This window comes from Equus przewalskii, chromosome 8 (genome assembly GCF_037783145.1).
Source record: "Equus przewalskii isolate Varuska chromosome 8, EquPr2, whole genome shotgun sequence".
NCBI classification, from domain to species: domain Eukaryota; kingdom Metazoa; phylum Chordata; class Mammalia; order Perissodactyla; family Equidae; genus Equus; species Equus przewalskii.
The window spans coordinates 69,920,615-69,936,416 of record NC_091838.1 but is presented as its reverse complement, the minus strand read 5'-3'; the positions used below and the strand labels follow the sequence as shown (position 1 = coordinate 69,936,416).

At 46.0% G+C, this 15,802-nt stretch overlaps 1 long non-coding RNA gene and 1 pseudogene across 1 annotated transcript in view; one reads left to right on the top strand and one right to left on the bottom strand.

Annotated features, from left to right (window-relative positions):
- LOC139085340 (uncharacterized) overlaps window positions 1–14,701 on the bottom strand; it is a 37,735-nt gene extending 23,034 nt beyond the window's left edge. Inside the window, exon 1 of the long non-coding RNA XR_011543623.1 lies at window positions 14,376–14,701. This is a non-coding gene — a long non-coding RNA (uncharacterized lncRNA). The remainder of the gene's footprint in view (window positions 1–14,375) is intronic.
- LOC103559721 (cytoplasmic tRNA 2-thiolation protein 2-like) lies at window positions 104–1,486 on the top strand (annotated as a pseudogene).
- Window positions 14,702–15,802: the final 1,101 nt, after the last annotated feature.

Here is a 15,802-nt window from a genome sequence, read left to right as displayed (position 1 = left end):
GCTGATCCTGCAGACTGACGGCTTCCCATGGCACATTGTTGGAGGGGGTCATTGAAAGGACATGACCTCTAGCTGACAGGAAAGCTAGACCCAGGCAATCGGAATGTTCCCCGCCCCCTCCCCTGTCCTTGGAATGTACATGTACGTTCTGCCCACCGTTCCCACAGTGGGAGCCATTTTCAAGGACGTAGCCTTGAGAGAGTAATGCATTGTCGAGGCCATCTGGAGAGTATACACAACTGAATCCAGTTAAGGGCTCTGCATAAACTTTTAACATTCTGGTAGGCAGATGCAGAGATCTACTCGTCTTGTGACTGCCCAGGACAAACCTCCTAAGTAAGTTCCTTTGCTTCTTAGACCACCTACCAATCTGGAGTGGCCTGGAGATTCTTTCTTCAGTCGCTCTCCCAGCCCTCCATGGACTGGGAACAGTTCGAATTTCACCCCAGGAAACTCCAGAGGTTTTGAACCAACAAACATCGCTGTCTTTGAAGTGGCGTTCGACCGGCCCAGTGTGCAGCACTGCCCACGGAGAGGAGCAGCTGAGCCAGCCCACAACCGGGACCCTAGAGCCCAGATGGGCTACCCACAGCTGCCCAGGTCAAGATTCTATCCAGACTGTTCGACTCAGTGAAGATTCTGACAGCCAAGGAGGAGCTTCTGCAGACCCTGCAGACCCACCTGATTCTACATGTGGCCTGGACCCACGGCTACCTCAAGCTCCTGATGTTGATGGCAGCACCCATCTGGCCATCAAGCTCAGGACCATCCTGGTGTCAGGGAGAGGGGCCTTCCTTGTCTGTGACAAGTTTCTCAGACAAGCCACACAGCGACTTGGTGGTGGTGTAGCCCACGTGTGACTACACACAGAAGGAGGTCGCCTTCTGTAACCACCTGTTTGCTATCCGCTCCGTCGTCATGCCAGTCATTGAAGCCAAGGCCCCCCAAAAGGCCAGCATCTACCTGCTGGTGGAGAACTTCATGCTCAGGCTGCAAACCTAGTTCCCCTCCACAGTCAGCACCATGTGCAGGACGAATGAGAAGGAGGTCAAGGCCCCCAGGGACAGCTGTGCTGCCATACCCCTAGGTCTCCACTGCTTACTCTGAATGTGTACATTGGACCTGACAGAGCCATGGCTTTTGAGCGTCAGACTTCTTCACATCTCTCCCAGATGCAGCCTTCAACCCCACTGGCTGAGGCCAGGATGCCCACAGCATTCTGAGGCTCTTTAGGGATAGGCAGAGCTCAGAGCTGCTGTGAGGGGGCTAGAACCCTCCTTGGACCCCCTGCTACCCTACATCCTCATTGAGACCCAGCTGTGCAGCCAAAGGTACTGGTACCTGCTCTGCTGGGGAATCCTGGGAGGGGCCCTTCTCGTCATGAGCACCCGTGGTGCTGGCCCCCACCAGGGCCTGGGTCATGCAGGAGATCCAGAAATATCTAGTTGAGGACAGTGACAATGAGACAGAGACAGGTCAGAGCTGAGCACAGGAATGAGCTCCTGGAACAGGAAGTACCTGGGCCCTGCAACCCAGTGTGGTGGCCACCCAGCTGGGACTTCTGCCATGCCACACTGGAGTAGAAAGGCAAGGACGAAAATGAGCAGGCAGCATGTGATCATCCATTTGTATAAATAAAAATGTTTTTAATTAAAAAATACATACATATAATCTACTAAAATTAAAATAAAAGTTGGCTTTTATCATGAGCTTGTCATGAATTTAAAATATGTAAGTTCATTGACACTCTTCCATTCAAACAGTGGAGTTTAAATCCCTTCATCTTGAATGTGAGCTGGACTTAGTGACTCGTTTTCAACACATAGATGTGGTATAGCTGATGCTTTGTGACTTCAGAGGTTAGATTATAGAAAAGATACACGCTTCTCTCTCTCTCTCTTAGATTTCTCTGACTAGGGGAAGACAACCACGAGGCTATCCAAGCAGCCCTGTGGAGAGGCACACATAGAGAGGAACTGAGACGTCCCATCAACAGCCAACACAAATGTGAGTGGTCTACGTGAGAGGGCCACCTTCAAAGTGGATTCTCCAGCCATAGCCAAGGCTTGACAGGTCCAGTCAACATCTTTATGGCAACCTCATGAGAAACTCCAAACCACAACAGCTCAGCCAAGCTGTTCCTGAATTCCTGAGCCACAGAAATGGTGAGGGGTAATGAATGATTATTGCTGCTTTAAGCCACTGCTACGCAACATTAGATAACTAATACAAAGCCCATATGCATCAGGCTTCACATACATTATCTTATGTAATTCTCACAAAGTAGAACATCTCATTTTACAGATGACCAACCTGCTGCCTGGAATTATTGAAGAATTTATCACATGGTCATGGAGCTAATTCACAGTCGAGCTGGAATTCACACTCAGGACACACCAGATAGGTCATAGGAATGGGTGTCAGGCTCTGGGGTTGCAGTCATGGAAAGCAGTGCATGGTGCATTGATCAGGGGGAGAAGCTATTGAACAGGAGAAGGGGAAGGATCATCAAGTTCAGCTGGAAGAAATGGAAGCGCTAAATTAGCAAATTCGGTAGAAACTCCACAGGCCAGGTCAAACTTGAGGAGAAGAAGTGAGATCTCTGGCAAAGAGAAAAGCAAAAGGAGATGAGAAAAAGGCAGAACTCTGGAACTGTTTGTATCTTTTTAACGGCAAATGGGAGGATAGATAAGAACACAGCAGGAAGTGAAGTGGAGTGAGAGTCTCAAGCAAAGCTACACTGCTCATTTCCTATTACTCAGTGTTGCCCTGGCACTAGGACCTCCACCTTATGGTAATGATATTTAAATGAGAAAAGTGCAAATGATGTAACGTGATTTTATTGGCGCTGATGTTCACGTTTGTCTAGTTAGCTCTGCCTGATCAGGAAGTCTGAGTACGAATTTGGGAAGGGTTTTGTCCCAGAAAAAGAATGATACTGTAGAACGGAACATGGAGAATGACACATGGGCTTGGGCTTAGCCTCCCAGGAAGGTCTTCCAGGTACCGCTGATTTGTTTCTTTCCCCCATAGCCCTGGTAGGAGTCAGTATTAAGTAGTAAATCTTTCCATTTTTCTTGCCTGGTCCGTTCTGGCTTTAATGCTAAAGGAAACTCTATAAGTTAGGGCTCCAGCCTGGCCAGCTGCTCATTCCCAGAGCCCTGTGTAAGGGGACAGAACCCTATAGATGCCTGCTGCTTGGACAGCTCTGCCTGCTTCGGCCATTTCTGCAGAGGCAGGCTGCCCAGAAAGAGTGTGTTTGCCTCCTAGGGCTGCCATGACAACGTACCACCTGGGTGGCTTAAAACCACAGAAATTTGTTCTCTCACAGTTCTTGAGGATGCAGGTCTGAAACCAAGATGGCAGCAGGGCCATGCTCTCTGATGGCTCAGGTGAGGGAATCCTTCCTTGCCTCTTCCTAGCTTCTGGTGATTTGCTGATAATCTTGGGCGATCCTTGGCTTGCAGCTACAGCACTTCAATCTCTGCCTCCGTTGTCACATGGCCATCTTCTCTGTATGTGTCTATGTGTCTTCTTATAAGGACACCAGTCATGTTGGATTAGAGCCAGCCCTAATGACCTCATCTTAACTTCGCTATAGCTGCAAAGACCCTTTTGCAGAGTCAGGTCACATTGTGAGGTAATGAGGGTGAGGATTTCAACATAAGAATGGGGGTGGGGAGGAGGGTCACAATTCAACCCATAAAAGAAGGGAAATAGAACCTAGAATCAGTAGACATCACCCGAAGGAGAAACGACCCAAAATCAATAGCCCGAGTTGATTCACACTTTATGTGTACCAACCTACACTCCTGTGATAGTCCTTCTTCCTTTAGCTTCTCATGACACTTGTAGTGCCCACAATGCCACAGCTAATCTAAGCAATATGGTGCCAGGCTAGGAGTATGAAGATTTGGCGCGGCATGACATTGCGACTGACTGAGTGTGTGACTTTTCCAATTTGCCCACCTGAGCACCTGATCAGTGACCTTCCAATGAGTGTCCCTTGAATATACAGCAGCTCCTGGGTCACTTGAGCCTCCCTGGTTCACCTAGTTCACCCTTGGCAGGAGTTTCATCAACATAGATGACGCCTGCTTCCTCAACAGTCTCTGGGTCCCAGGAGTATCTTCCAGCTCCCATCATCACAACTGCAAGTCAACCTTTGGGAAAGAGAGTGGGCAAAGGGCACTTTCCTTCACGAATCCTTAGGCAACAATCTGGAAATGGCACATGTCACTCCTGGTCACATCCCGTTGTCCAGAGCTCAGCTGCCTGGTCATACTCAGAAGCCAGGGAGGCTGAGAAATGAGGTCTCCAGCTGAGTGGCCCTGTGTCCAGTTAAAATCAGGAGTTCTATTATTAAAGGTAAAAGGGCAGAATGAATATTCATGGAAAACTGTTTGTCATATACTTTATAATTTTTTTAATGTGAGCTTTATTTCTGTGCCGTAATCTTTGAAAAGATTACTTAACATTTGCATAGTTTTCAACCATGTAGCTATATCATAATTTAAGTCATTTTCCTCTTATTGGACATTTAAAATGTTAAGTTTTTCACATTATAAATAATGCTGCAAAGAACAAACTCACTGAAAATCTTTGTGCGGTTCTCTGATTATCTCCTTATGATAATCTCCTAAAAGGCTTCCTTGAGGCCCCCTGACTCAGGTCTTTGATACACGGACCAGATGAGATGGACTGGCTGATCCAGGTCATCTTTGAGAGAAGTGAGTGGTCCATGGCTCATTCTGCCCCTCCTCCACGCCACCTTGCTTTGGCCAGCTCTTCCTCTAGGCCCAGGGCTGGTTCTCAGCAGCAAGCTACATGGGAGATAACATGTTAGTAGCCAGATGTGCCATTGTTGGATGTTTTCAAGAGGTTTGATTTGAAGGACTTGCCTTAAAATTGCGTTCTGTGCATCTCCAGGCCCTGTGTATGTACTATTTTTACTCATCAACTGTATTTGTCTGCTGCTTTACAATATGCAAGATGCTTAACCACACTTGTTCTCACTGGCTAGATCCCATAGTGATTTTTCGAAATGCAAATCTGGTACTACCACTTCCATGGCTTAAACCCTTTGAAGTATCCTTGGCACTCTCCAATTCAAGTCCAAATTCCTTAACATTCCTTAACATAAATCTCTCTGACTGCCATATCAATTAGCTTTTACTGCAAAAAAAAGACACTCAAAACGTAGTGGGTTAGAATGATAGCCATTTATTTCGCTCAGGATTCTACGGGTCAGAATGTGGGCTGGGCTGTGCTGAGCTGGGCTCACTCAGACATCCACGGTCAACTGTAGGTCAGCGAGGTGACTCTGCTTCTGGGGATAGCTGACTCGGGGCTGGAGTGACCAAGAAACTGGGGCAAGCATCTCTCATCATCCAGCAGGTTATCATGGATTTATAAAAATGTTAGGGCCAGGTTCTAAGAGTAGCAAGAATCTTCCAAGTGCAAGAACTTTTCAAGCCTCTTGCATTATATTTGCTAATTTTTCACTAGCCAAAGCAAGGCCCATAGCCAACTCAGATACGAGAGACAAGAAGAGAAAACAGACTTCCCTTGTTGGTAAGAGGAAAAGAATTTGTGGCCATTTTTACCATCTACCACAACTTCTTTCTCTAGTCTCATCTCTTTTTGTCCCTACTCTCATCTCCATAGACTTTGCTCCAGCCAAATGGAACTGCTTACAGCTCCCCACTCTGCCTTGTTCTTTTAGGCCTCCAAGCTTTTGCTCATGCTAATGCCTCGCCTGCTACGCGCCTCCCACTATTCACCTAGCCAGCACCAACTAGGTCCCACTCTAGAGGTTCCTTCCTCCAGGAAGCCTTCTCTCATCTCCAGACAGGGGTAGATGTTGCTCCTCAGTATTCTCTGTGCTTCTGCTTTTAACCCTTACAATGCTGTGTTACAAATGTCTTTCTTCTTGTCCATTTACCCCACAAGACTGTAAGGTACTTGAGAGCAAGCTACGTTTTCTGTTGCATACTTGGTACCTTGTGCCATAGAGTAGGAGCATCATAGCTGTTCTCTGGTCAACTGATTAACTGCATGTGAATGAGTGAAAGAAAATGGGTGGAGGACAGCCTTTTGCAAATCTATAGGCATCAGATATAACACAAGGATAGAATCTTTGAGTTGGAAGGGACCTTGGTTATCTTCTTGTCTTTGCATAAATCCTTTGAAAAACATGGTTAAAAATTGTTTCTCAGTCCATGGGGCACAGTGGTTGGGATGGAAAATCAACTCAACCCCTCAGCAGAACTCATTCTATTGCTGAACTGTTTTCAGGCTTAAAACTCTCTCTCTCCAGTTGAATACAACTCCATCTCCCAGTAACTCCCACCTATTGCCCAAGACCTTCTACCTGAAGCCTAAAAGGTAAAGTTTAACCTGTTTCCCACACATCGGGCCTCTTCACCTGAGATCGCTCTTACCATGTTCTCACGTCCTCACCATCCTGGTGGCCCTCCTCTGGCCGTGCCCACTGTGTCTCTCTTTCTCTTGGAAAATGACATGCAGAACTGAAGAGGATGTTCCTCTGGGATTGAGTGATGCATCTCTGGGTAAGCCAGTTGTCAAGATCGTAACAGCAGCCGCAAAGTTTAAGAGAGCTGGGAATTGCAGGTCTCACAGAAATAGAACTCAGCCCCAAATCAAAACATTTCTAAAAAATGCATTTAATCTCCACACAGGCAATGGCATTGGGAAAACGTCAGTCTTTTTTACCTGTTCTTATCATTTATATCTAAGTCGAGGCCTCAAAAGCTCAAACTTGCCAGATTTCAAATACCTCTTGTAAAAAGTAGCAAGAGATATGCGACATGTGTTTTATTGCAAATAGATCATAAGCTTTGGAATGAAACAAACATGGATTGGACAGGAAGCTCTAAAATGCATTAGATGTGTGCTCTAGGAGAGGGAGTTAACCTCCCCAGGGTGTGCATCTCCTCGGCATCCTCCCCACCTAGGCAGGATCACACGTGTGTAATTAGTGTGAAGATTTGTCTAGAGCTTGTCACGTGTGAAGCTGAGGGAGTACACGCACTTCAAGCATTTTCACAGGTACCTACTCTGTGAAGAAGGTTCTAGGATTGTGCTCGCTTTGAATCAGAGGAAATGGAGGCTCAGAGTGTTAAAGTCATTTGCCCAAGGTCACAGAGCAGTGCTGGGCACTAAACCCAAGTGTCTCTAGCTCCAGAGCACGAGCATCCAGTGAACACTCTAGCAGGCATGGCACCTGCATCTCCACCTTGAAAGTCAGAGAAATGGGTGATTCCTGTCACTAACTGGTGACTGACAGGAGCTGCTGCAGCTTGGTAACCACAGGGCTCACACAGCCACTGTGCTCGGGCCTCAGTGGTAAGGGCCAGGCAAGGACTTGGTTCCATTCAACACCTAGTCAATTTCCTGGGGTTTGGCAGCTATGACAAATTTTGCTGCTATATTGGCACACTTTCCCAGAAATAGATTAGAAAGCAGGAAAATTGAAAAAAACAAAAAGAGAGAGAGAGAGAAAGAAAACCCACCCAAATGTGTTATTTTGCTAACAGCCTTAATTTTGTAATAAATAAAGACTGCAAATGGGAAGAAAATGCATGCAATGAAAATAAGCTGAGTGAATCATGGCATGTGATATGTGCAGCTTGTAAATATTCACGTGAAATCACCTTTTACTCCAACGCGACGGTTCTCCTGTGTGCATTTAGGGCTGAGTGGTTTCTGTAGGCCTTAGTTACCGACACAAACGCGTGTGGCTTTTGTGAGCGCGTGAGGAGTAACTAAGGACTATTAGCACCAGGCTGAATAATGTCCAATCCCACAGCAAGCCTCAGGAGCTCGAGCACCCTCTCCATTTGGCAAGGGAACAGTAATCCGTCTCTTGGTCTTTCCTAATCAACGGAAACTGAGCCGAGGGAGAAAAGAGGGGAGAAAATCCTTAATCTTAGCAACAGCAGGATCTGGTATTTTAGCTATGGAGCTTAAAGGGGAAAAAAAAAACAAAAAGCCTTGTTGAAAAGTTCAAATCTAGGTAACCAGTTTCTGAAAGTGTCTTTTGTGTGAGTCTTTTGCTGTGTGGGGAAGGAGGAATGAGGCCCTGCAGGGAGGTGCCTGGGCTGTCCTGCCTGCCGTGCCAGGGGATGGGCGCCCTTCCAGTGGGGAGAAACATGGCTGCTGCATTGCTCAGGGCTGGTACCGACTGTCACACTGCCTGGTGGGGAGGCCCGTGGAGGGAGGTGAGCTTGCCCCGAGGCTCAGCTGGGTTAGGAGCCAACATTCCTTTCCTTGCTCTGCTCTGGCCTCCCAGTGACCTCGGGGTTAAACTACAGTCAAGTCCAACAACCAGGATAACATTTATCTCATTCCTCTGTGCAGCCTCGAGCTGCTTCCCACCAAAGGCAACATTCTAAACGTGAGTTGTTAGAATTTCCTTACAAGGACACAGAGAGATGTGTTGGAATCTTACACCCTAAGCTATCCCAGGAAAGGGATAGCTACCTAGGGAAGGGAAACGTGTGGTGTGTGTACTGTGGGTGTGATTGTGTGTGTTTATACCATATTAGGTAATTGTGTGTGCAAAAAGGATCCTACATCAATTGCTTTATATATAACGGCAGAATGACTTTAAAGCGTTAAACCTGGCTTTCTCCTCTGCCTCATGGACGCAAATTCATTACATCACCGTTTCCTTCAAATAAAGGTCTATAGTTCAGGACAATAAAACTTTCTAAGTATAGCTCCGGATGTTTATTCCAGTTAGTTCAATAAGTACTTCCTGAACACATACTATGGGGAAGGTATTGCCCTCAGAGATAGTAATGCCAACAGGGCTAGTGTAGAGAAGAACAGAGATGTGTGAGTCAGATGGGTTTGAATTCTGGCTCTGCCACTTGGAACTTCAAGACCTTTGGTAAAAGAGCTGACACTTGGTGCCTCAATTTCTTCATCCATAAAGGGGTGGGGGGGTAACAATGTCCCATAGGGCAGATGTGAGAGTTCAATGTGAGAGCATGTAGGAAGCATAGTAACACAATGTCTGGAGCCCAGAAGCTCCGTGCAAGTGTTTGCTGGTATCAAAGCCCAGATACCACTTGCAGAAAGGGCACAGCCCAATAGGGAGGCCATCCGTGGGCAAACCTGAGCATCTCAGGGTGTGAGATCTTCAGTGGAGGTGAGAACACAGTTCTAGTGGAAGGATCCACACAGGGAAACTAGGGGGAGGAGCTGGTGGTGCTGGGGTGTGAGAAGGGCAGCCTTCCAGACGGAGGAGCCGCAGGAGCAAATGGAAGGAGATGGAAACCTGCCAGGCATTTCCAGAGAAGTTGAGTCACTTGAGTCTAAGAGAATTGGGAAATATTTCTGTTTCCTGTTGGTATTGGTTCAGCAAACTAGAGAATCTTTGTGAACTATTCCTGGCTCCGTATTGTTGGTGTGTTTGTGGATGATTATAAAACAGAAAACAAAATAATGAAGTAAGTGATTTCCAGAGAGCCATTTATCGAGCTCCCGCAGGTCTTTGCTTACATGATTTTCTTTCATTTAATCCACATAAACCTACAAGAAAAATATTGTTATCCCACCTTAACCAATGAGGAAACTGAGGCTCAGAGAAGTGACTCAGCTTATCCAAGCTCACACCATCAGTAAGAGGTAGACCTGGGGTGCAAAACCCACCTTGACTAATGAACTCTAAGCCTGTGCTTGTCCCTTTTCTAAGCTGCCTCCCACAGAAGCATTTCACCTCTGCGCGCCTCCCTCTTGCTGTCCTCCAGCCAGGCTCCTCCACATCCCTCACCTTGAGGATCATGGGTTTATCTATCAGCAGGGTCTCTCTTCCTTGCATCCTGATCTTCTCAAACCTTTTCGCCCATTCCAGACCAGGCTCCCCACCCATAAAAGAGAGGTGGCAGCAGGAGGGCAGGCTGTCTTCCTCATGCAAAAAGACTCACCTCTTTCCTGTATGTTTTTAGCCTAGGGAATACTCCTGTGAGGTAAGACAGAGAATTTACAGAAATCCAGGTAACGTGACTTGTTCCTGCTCACACAGAAAATGATGGCAGAAGAAGGACCATGTGGACGATCTGTTAATAGCAAGATCAGGGATCAAGCTGTTTCTAAAAGGGTCAGCCTCTTTGATGATGAGAGCTCCTGTCATCTTCATACACTCTACATTCCACACATATGGTGTCTTGGCAAGTGGAGGCCCCATTTCCTGCTCCTCCAAAACCCAATAACCTATTCTTTCGAGAACCATTACTTTAGTGATTAGTAGCTTAAACCTCTTTTTCTTCATAATAGCATGTCCACCTGCTACCAGAAATGACAAAGAAAAGAAAATAGGAGTGCAGGAAGTGGGATGGGTTGGAAGAAGTATTTGAGCATTCCTTAGGAGAAGAGAGAGAAAACAGTTTTCTTTTTATAACAAAGGAAGCACAAACACATCGTTATCCCACTTTCACTTTCAATGATGGGTTTGAGTTGGGACATATGTATGACTCTCTGTTCTTCCAGTTAGGTCCTGCTTCATGCACTTCACCCTAAAACATTGGCAACTCTTTCACATTTGATCTAGAAAAGAGCAGCACTAATAGTCATAGCTAACATCATTAAATACTGGAAATGCCGGGAAATGCCAGGAAATGTACTAACCTCTTAATATTTCATTAATTAATCAGTTCAGACAAGCTGTGAATTGGTTTGTGTTGGATATCTTCCATTGGTCCTCCATAGCCATCCCCACCCTCTTCCACTTTCCTGTCTCTGCCCTGGGAGGCTGGTCCATACAGATTATGTCACCTGCCCTCAAGCCTCTAGCTTCTAGTTGGGTTTGGCCAACAGGGTGCCTCAGGAAAGCAGGATTTTGGAGAAAGAAAGGAAAGGAAGGTCAGATTCCCTCCCTGTGAGGTTATTCCTGGTGGACTAAGGTCACAGCTGTTCTCAAAGAGGACTTCCCAAGCAATTCCTCCCCCTTTGGGTCCTGTCACTTCTCTCCCCTCTTTCCTACTGGCTTAGGAGTGGTCACAGCTCTGTGCTACTAACCTGGGTTACCTCATTCTCCTGTGTGGTTCCCTAAACCACTTTCACACACTTAAAATTTCTCCTTTTGTAAATAAGCCTTGTTTGAATGATCCCAACCTGAGTGTAGCATCTATTTCCTGTTGGAATCCTGATACATAGGTACTGTTACTATACCCATTTTACAGATAGGTCGTAGAGAGATAAAGCAGCTTGTCCAAGACCTCATAGCTAGTCAGTGGCAGAACTGGATTCAAAACCAGATCTGGCAATCCAGAGCCCATGTTATTAACTACTGTACTGTAACAACAATAAGTAGTTCTGGACGATGCAGGCAAGCTGGGAAGCCTGGGAGATGCAGCCTTGAGCATCTCCTTATGGGAACGTACAGTGCAGGTGGTTCGCAGACCTGTCCATCTGTTTATCAGGCAGAGACTTACGCAATTGAAAGTGGGATAAAAGATGAACACCTTCGTTGAGCCTGCCATCCCCTTGTCCTGGAGTCACCCTAAGATATCGGGAAAGAAAACACCTGCTGGTGCAGACAGCGTGTGAGGGGCTGTCAGAGCTCACCCACATTCAAATCCTGGTTGGGAATCAATTCCAGGGCCCCTTCAGCCTTTCTCTAATCACCCTGATTGAACAGAGAGAGGCTCCCAATGGGGCAGACCCTTATTTAAAACAACCAAACAGACAAGGACAGGCAATGGTTGATTCTCTATTCCAAAAGGAAAACCGGAACTACTTTTTACTCCAAACATCTAATTCATTCACTAGACCCCAGGAAATTCATAGTGGGAACTAACTAAGGACACCACCTCCACCTGAACAGGACCGCCCTCAGCATGTTGGTTTCTACCTTCCACCACAGGAAGCTGAATGATCTTTATTTAATGCTGCGACACTGAGGCTTCCTCTGCAGAGTGAGCAATTTATTATCTCAGGCCTTAGATTAAGTAAAGAGAATTTTTTACCTAAAATATCTACATATCTACATTTTCATAAATGATTTTACTATAAAATAGGAAAAGTCTATTTCCTGTGTCTAAAGCAAGAAAGATCATCTTAAGCAAGAACTCTCAATAGAGCCTTCTTCCAAGTAGTTCTGTTACCTCTCATCTCTACCTTGGCATTCACTATGCTGAATTGTGTTTATAGGTTGTCCCCTGTGCTAGAAAGTAAGGTCCTCATAGGCTGATAGTGCATCTCTTTCATCTCTGTGTCCCTGGCCCAGCACAATGCCTGGCATACAACAGACACTTAGTACATATTACAGGATGAACAAGCATATGAATGCCCCAGGATACCCTGCCAGCACTGCCATTAGAGTGTATTATGCAATGTTATGCTGACTCATCGACGAAGCAGACATCATATTTCATTTAATTTTATAGGTCCCGTATTTGGAACATCACGATTGCTCAAAACATGTTTGGTAGGAAAAATGGAGATAGAGGACATAGCAAGCAAGAAATAAAGCTCCATTAGCTCTTGCCCTCCTGTATCAGCTAGAGATACTTGCAGGCTCTTTGGGTTGGTGTCATAGGATCACACCCACTGTATGCCTCAGTCATTCCAAAAAGAGCTACATTTCCATCATGGAGTTACTCTATAGAGAGGACAATGGAATGGAAGAGTCTGGTAAGCAGGATGCTAGTTGAGCCGGTCACAAGAGCAGCAGACTTGGGGCCAGCCTGATGGCATAGTGGTTAAGTTCATGTGCTCTGCTTTGGTGGCCTGGGGTTTGCGGGTTTGGATCTGGGGTGCAGATCTATGCACTGCTCATCCAGCCATGGTGTGGTGGCATCCCACGTAAAATAGGGGAAAATTGGCACAGATGTTAGCTCAGCGACAATCTTCCTCAAGCAAAAAGAGGAAGATTGGCAACAGATATTAGCTCAGAGCCAATCTTTCACAGGGGAAAAAAAAAAAGTGCAGCAGCCTCTTCCTTCATCCAAGTCAACTCCTAGTTAGCTGTAAGATCTCAGGTCAAGTGCCCTTCCTGTAGGAAACTTTCCGTGACCCTCCAATGGCAGTCAAGATGCCTTTCTTTAGACCACTTCACTCTGTTTGCAACTGTATATTCATTCACATGACCCCTTTGGTGAGTGCCTGACTTTCATAAAGTTCCATCAGTTGGGATTGCAGCTGCTCTGCTCCTTATGCTATTCCCAGTGTCAAGCATGATGTTTTCCAAGTAGGTGTTCAGTAAATCAGTGCTGAATGAATGAATGAGTGAACAAATCCTCACTCTGTGCTCAAGTTGTGTCAGACCCCATCTTCTCATTCCTGGTCCAGTGTTCTTCCCCTCACACCAGCCATTTTAAATGCCTTCTTTTGTGTGTCTTTAAGAATTGAAGTTTTCTGTGACCCACTCGCTCACCCCCATCTCTGTTTCCATGGGTGCTGTCTCTGCCGCTGACCTATCCAATATCCCGGCCATCTCATAAAAGGAAGCCATAAACTCGAAACCAGTAGTTTTTAAACACGCTTTCTGTACAAGGCCTCTCTTAAAACTCTACATCCAGCAAACTGTGGTACCTCCATACAATGGAATATTCAGTGATAAAAGGTATGAGCTATCAAGCCACAAAGAGACATGGGGGAAATTTAAGTGCATATTGCTAAGTAAAAGGAGACAATCTGAAAAATCTAACATGTTGTCTGATTGCAACTATATGACATTCTAGAAAAGGCTAAACTAAGAAGGCGGTAAAAAGCTCAGTGCTTTCCAGGTTTTTATGGGAGGAATGAATAGATGGTGCACTGGACATTTTCAGGATGGTGAAACTATTCTGTCTGGTACTATAATGGTGGATACATGACATGATGAGTTTGTCAAAACCTGCAGAATGTACAACAAACAGTGAACACTAATGTAAACCATGGACTTCAGTTAATAATAATGTACCAATACTCATTCATCAATTGTAACAAATGTAATACACAATGCAAGATATTAATAATAGAGGAAGCTGAGGGGGGAGGAGAAAAAGGGATATACAGGAACTCTGTACTTTCTGCTCAATGTTTCTATAAGTCTAAAACTCCTCTAAAAAGTAAAGCCTATTAACTTAAAAAAATCTGCATCCTCACCGGTCACTCAAAATATAAACTGTAAGACTAGAGGGGTGCTGGCTGAAGTAGGGGTATAGCACCCCTCCACTTTATATCACAAACACATCTCAGATCTCACTTTCTTCCTCTTGGGTCCCTGGCATCACCACGAAAACGTCCCCATTGTTCTAGGCAGTTACTTGAACCCTTCCCTTGCTTTGCCTGCCCCTCGGCTCCCACCCCTACCCCCAGCACAAGTGTGGCTCCTGGCTCTATAGCCCAAACTTGAAACCCACCTTCGGAAAGGCACGTGGTCTCCTTGTGGCTTTTCGTGGACCTTTGTGCAATTTGTCTGATTTAAACTTTACTCTTCTCATTTTGGCTTTTCCATTGCATTGGATGAGAAATCGCAGTTTGGGCCCAACCAGCTCCCACAAATTCCCATCCAGGACCAGTGATTATGGGAGACGGCTGAGGAGCGCAGGGAGGAGGGAGCGTGAATCTCAAACTGGGTTTACTTGAAGCCAGACTGTTTTCATATTCCAAAGTGACAGCCGAGACTCCTCAGCAGTCCTGCTTATTTCCCACCCTAATCTCCAACAAAGAATCCAAAAGGGATCTCAACAACCCCTTGAAAGCAAACCAGGACCTGTTGACTAAAAGTGGTGACATCACAATTACTGGCAAATGTTTGCTGGGCAGAAAGGGTGCCTGTGACATGCCTCAGGGCACCAAGACTGTTAGGAGCCAGTTGCACTAATTAACAGGGTGCTTCTGAGTAGTAGCTGTGTCTCGGAGAGTTTCTGAGATAAGCCAAGGCTGCACCAGCTTGGGCCCCTGGGAACAGGGAGCAAATGCATTCTCTCCAGCAGCAAGGAGGCACCATGCAAGTGTCCCCATGGCTGCCCCGGAGCCTGCCTCAAGGCCTTTCAGGAATGAATGTCTGCTATTTGTGGAGACTGGAGAGCCTTCCCCGAAGGCAGGTGGCATTCCTACACTCTCCTGCACTTCCAGTGGCTGCCTCTCTTTACTTCCCTCACTCCGATTAAGAAGGCAAGAGTGGCCCTTACACTGCACTCATGCTGGGGGCCCTCAGTGACGCCCAGCTGGAATGCCTCCATCAGAGGCTGTGCCTAGCAGAGGCCATCCTGGCAATTTCTCTCTGCCACAATCCCATACATTCACGGATCACAATGCGGAATGTCGTTAGCTTGCTCTTAAATTCCTAAAGGCATTGGAGGGAAAAATAGACTCTGTTGATGTGACCGATGTGCCAATTAAGGACTGGGGTCTTTCTTCTTTTGCTTTTTCTGTGTTCTGTTTTCCCAACACAATCTCAGGGGGAGGTGAGTGACAAGTTAATGCAATCGCTATTGTGTATTTGCCACAAAGAACACCCAGTTAGAAACCTTCCCGCTGAGGCCAGCAATGGATGTTAGTCTGCATTTTTTTCAAAGAAAATAAGGCAGATGCATAGGTTGGCTTAATAAGGTAATGTCTGGAAAACAATAGAAACTGAATTTAAACTAGTTTAAATTCTTATTAAAATCAGACCCTCCTAACTAATAAACAAAAACATCCAAAAAGAGAATCTGTGAGGTTTTCTGTTCAATGGTCCCTAACGCTGTCTGTTTGTGCACATATATTTGTCTTTTTCTGGCCAGTACATCTCCATCATTCCAGAAGAGACACCACGTTATTTGGGGAGCAGTGTCTATTTTGG